Genomic DNA, 5,119 nt, shown 5'->3' on the forward strand with positions numbered 1-5,119 from the left:
GTCCGCGAAACCTGGGTAGGTGGCCGGTTTTGAGAAAACCGCCAAAACCTCACGCGCGGGAAGATTCCCGCCTCCACGCCGTGGCCCTAGACGCCGTTCCCGCCTCGGCCTTCTGACGGCCCTAGACACCGCCCGACGCCCGTCACCTCCTCGCCCGCAGCGAGGCCCTAGACGCCGTCGACGCCCGTCGCCTCCGTCAGTCCCGAGACCGACGCCCGTGCCTCCACGACTCGGCGTCTTCAACCGCCGTCCGCCTCCTTGGTTTTGTGGCGCAAATCAAGAAACCCGCCTTCCGTCGCCGCTTGCGCCCTCGATCCAGGAGTGGACGCCACAGCTGCCGCCCGGTCCGAGCTCCGGTCCCGGCTGCCCTTCACCGCCGTCTACCGCACGGTCCATCGGCCACAGCACCTCCACAGCAGCTCCCCGTCGACACTCGACGCCCGTGTACCTGCAATCCAAAGACCAAGCGCACGATCACACCGCACGGTTGACAATTCACTCATCACAAGCAGAATAGAGTACTCTCGTTCCTCGAGAGAAAACATACCATACCATGGTCTCAAGATCGATGGATTGCATCTCAAAAAAAAAGTGTGAATAGGCGTAATACGGACAGAAGAAAGGGAATCTAGGCAATCCAACTCACCTGGTATAGCAGCGAGGGCACGCCTCCATAGATTGCAATGCCGAAATCCGCCGGCGATCAGAGGTGCGCTCGACTCTTGTGACAGGGTGATGGCGCCAGAGGTGGGGGCGAGTGCTATAATTAAGCTCATTGGGATGGCGGCGTTCGAGTCTTCGAGAGGGCAAGAACGGATGATGAGATTGGGAGGGGTGGGGGCAGAAAAACTGATAGCAATTAATGGCGTCATTTCTGAGAGGTTTGAACTGCCCTGGTATTTTATCCAAAAACCACCCCGGCCTGCTGAATCAAACAATGACCCTGTAACGTGAAGGGTGGTCTCTGCCTCTTTACTTATTTGGTTTGCATTCCTGGTTGTTTACGTCAATTACATTAATTGTAGTGCTATGGCTGGGGTAGTAATTAAAGGATGCGTTGGGTTATAATTCAGCTCGGCGTAGTCTAGATTTTTACGGCCTTAGTTTGCATGCGCGGTGGTCAAAGTGTTGTTTTTAATTGTGTTGAATGCGGTACGCTCTGGTGGGGTAGTAAATATCGGATTGCCTTTTCCTGGCCGAAGTTGAGGCAGCACCACCAGTGTGTTGAATAATATTCAACACCCTAGTGTTGAATAGACTATATATATATATATATATATATATATATATATATATATATATATATATATATATATATATATATATATATATATATACACACATCGGTAGCCACGCCATCAAGTAATAGTTGAAAAAGAACATTTGGAAAGAAATCTCCATGCCTATGAAGAGTGTGCCAAAATATTGGGATAAACACACAAGACATTCTTGCCTCGTGGGAATCACGACAAAATAAACAATATAGTTGCTTTATGGTGTGGAAAATTTAGAAGAATTCTGCTTCAGTATGCATCTTCTTTGCTGGAACACAGAAAGCTTGTTCGGCTGGCTGGTCAGCCAACCAGTCAGCAGTAATTTTTTCTTACACTAAATCAGTACTATTCATAAATCAGCCAGCGGTATTTTTCTCTTACAACAAATCAACATCAGTCACCAACCAGCCGAAAGGTTCAGAATGTGTAGGACACATAGATCATATATGAACTATCCTAATAATTGTAGGCAACACGATCAATATGGAGGATGAATAATGATTTTTTTCATGCTTATTTAACATGTATATATACAGCGTGTTCTTCCCTAGTTCGGGGATTTTGTACAAGTCATCTCTCTATAATTAGCTACCCCTACGAGGTTACGACCCCAAATTAGCTAGGTGGTGCTCCTTCATCTCCAATGTAAACTTGGATTTTATCTTCTCAGTTCTACAGCTCATGGTTGATAGTGTCATGAAATACTTGGAAAAAATCTGTTGTTAATTTGCATGGTCTATATAATATACAAGCTTTGGTGGTGGTTGCTAAATTAAACTTGAAGAGCTGTAGTATTTCATCAGCATCAGTGAGATATGTGCTGTTGTTGGCTGATCAAGTAAGCTTGGAGCACTAGTTTTCTTCGCTAGCTTGCTAACTTCAACTCTATATATTCCCGCTAGCATAATGCTAGAATAATTGGATAACTTCGTCGTGAAGAAATAATTAATTGTGGCTAAAATTTACGTTATTTTCCCGGTGAAATTAATAATACAAATTTGTTATAGGGCATGTAGTACATCTTGCTGAACCAACAACCGTATCTCTTGCGTACTATACCCGGGAAATAGAAAGCGAAAAATTTGTCCGGATCCGGTTTTTCAGATAGTATACTTATACATACAAAATCAAAGGATATATATCATGTGGGCAAAGGCGGTTTTGTTTGTTAATTTATTTGGAACATATAAAAAAGGGAAAATTCGATTCATGCCACCACAACTCCGTGAAATTGGGTTTCACGTTGAAAATCATGCCACTCAATAGCATGGATTTCAACATGAAATCCAACTTTGTGAAATTGTAGTGGCATGGATCCAACTGACCCTATAAAAAATCTTATACGAATTAAGATTTCCTTTTGGCGTCTGTTATTTCCGTGCCGACTACGCATGCACACACGTTCGATCCGGTGGCGCCGGCCGCCGTCCAGGCACAACCGGAGGGCCAGGCGCCCGAGGTCGGCGAGATGGCGCTGAAGACGCACTGCGAGTTCCCGGCCGTCGCCAGGGACGCGTCCCGCGACGACTTCGCGGTGCTCGTGCACGCCACGGCGCCGGGGGCCGCCGCCGCGGACGCGGAGGCGCCCCGCACGCCGCTCGACCTCGTGACGGTGCTCGACGTCAGCGGCAGCATGACCGGCAACAAGCTGGCGCTGCTGAAGCGGGCCATGCGTTTCGTCATCGACAACCTCGGCCCCGCCGACCGCCTCAGCGTGGTGTTCTTGCCCTTGGTTTCGCGCTACGATCCTAGCGTTAGAAGAGAATCTCGCATGCATGAAGCATTAAATGAAGTCTATTTGCAAAAATTTTTTAGGGATGAGTGTAACTTTTCGCGACGAATCTAATGACGGTAATTAATCGATGATTTGCTACAGTGATGCCACAGTAACAATCCTCTAATCGCGCAGTCAAATGCCTCATTAGATTCTTCAAGGTCACTAGCGCGGGGTTCTGAAGTTGGTTTTGTAAACCTGGCACAGCGTCGCGGAGGTGACGGGTGGCACGTTCTCCTTCATCGAGAACCTGGCGGTCATCCAGGACTCGTTCGCGCAGTGCATCGGCGGGCTCCTCTCGGTCGTCGTGCAGGACGCGCGCATCGTCGTCGAGTGCGCGCACCCGGGCGTGCGCGTCCGGGAGGTCAAGTCCGGCCGCTACGAGAGCCGCGTCGACGCCGACGGCCGCGCCGCCTCGGTGGACGTCGGCGAGCTCTACGCCGAGGAGGTGAGGTGCTTCCTGCTGCTCGTGGACGTGCCCATGGCCGGAGCCGCAGAAGACGCCACCCCGCTGGTCAAGGTGAGGTGCACGTACCGGGACGTGGCGACCGGGCGGGCGGCCGACGTCGCCGAGGTGACCGACCCCCAAGTGTCCGTGGAGGTGGAGCGGGAGCGCGTCCGCCTGGCCGCGGCCGAGGAAATCGCCGCGGCACGGGCGGCGGCCGAGCGAGGCGCCTTCGCGGAGGCCGGAACGATACTCCGCCGCCAGCTCTATAGCGTGCAGGCGTCGTTGGATGCGGCGCCGGACGGGGACACGATGCTCTGCGCGCTGGAGGAGGAGCTGGAGGACCTCGAGGAATGCTGCGACGACGAGGAGTACGAGAGGGTGGGGGCGCGCGCGCGTGCTCAAAGGTATGAGCTCCCACGCGCAGCAACGCGCCTCCTTTGTGGCTGTTGGGAAGAAGCGGTTTGCAGGGAAGCGTGGACGTGAACGCGCGCCGTAGCCGTACATGACTGCGGCGATGAAAAGCATGGTGAAGAAGTCGCGTGGGAAGTGAGAAGCACCCGACATCGCCGCCGGATAAGAGGGAGCGTGGTAGTACTGATCGCAGTTCATCGTCCAGTGATGATGAAGAAGAAGAGGGTAGTTTAGTTTTTGGAACACAATGAGTTTAGAATGAGCAGTTTGGTTTAGTTTTAGAAGATGGCAGTTTAGTTTAATTAGGCTGGTTACTTGGTTTGTGGTTTGCATAATTTTCAAGTCTGGATGATTTAGGTGCTAGGGTCTTTTGGTTGGTGGTATTAATGAGTTTACTAGAGAGAGACAAATCAATACGATTATTACTTGCTTCAATTTCAGTACTTGTGAAATTATTTTGTGGGAAGCATTTTTTTAAAGAAATTTGCTATCCATTTTTTTGTCACAGTACTGGTTGGTCAAGTAAGAAGTTTTTGGTTCAGTAAAAGTAAAATGCATTGCTGAGCGTTTAACAGCTCCGTGGTTTATATCACACAAGACATCGGCTATTTCAGAAACTATCCGGTGCATCTAAACTTCACTCCCCTATTTGAGTTTAACATTAGAGCATCCCCAAGAGTCTTTCTAAAATTTACTCTCTAAATCATCATTTAGAGAGTTATTTGAGTAAAAATCGTTTTCTATATCTTTGTACTTTCCAATAGCTTTTTTTATATCTTGTGGGTAGTCTAGAGAGTCATTCTCGCTTTCCATCTTTGGCTAGCGAGAAATCCAGGGGCGGAGACAGGGGGGCGGGCAGGGGCCTGGCCCCCCTATGATCCCCAAATTTGCACTACAAATTCAAATTTTGATTAAATTTTTATATAAATTTGTATGGTTGGCCCCCCCTAACAATGAAAAAATTCCCATCCTGGCTCCGCCCCCGGAGAAATCCGAAATAGAAAATGTCTATATTTAGATATCTAATTGGAATGGCTGTTGGAAGGGTATTTTTCTATCAAAATTTCTATTTCTATAAACTAAGAAAGACATAAGGAGTCTTTTGGAGATGCCCTATAGTTTTACACTTGTACTCGCGAAGTCGAAAAAGAGGAAAGCCCCTTCATAGAACAAACGGAAATTAAATGGGCCATACCAACTGATGGAACCCTG

General features: G+C 48.9%; 1 pseudogene; it reads left to right on the forward strand.

Annotated features, from left to right (window-relative positions):
* Positions 1-2,742: 2,742 nt before the first annotated feature.
* LOC120688885 lies at positions 2,743-4,004 on the forward strand (annotated as a pseudogene).
* The last annotated feature ends 1,115 nt before the right edge of the window (positions 4,005-5,119 follow it).

This window comes from Panicum virgatum, chromosome 9N (genome assembly GCF_016808335.1).
Source record: "Panicum virgatum strain AP13 chromosome 9N, P.virgatum_v5, whole genome shotgun sequence".
In the NCBI taxonomy this organism is placed as follows: domain Eukaryota; kingdom Viridiplantae; phylum Streptophyta; class Magnoliopsida; order Poales; family Poaceae; genus Panicum; species Panicum virgatum.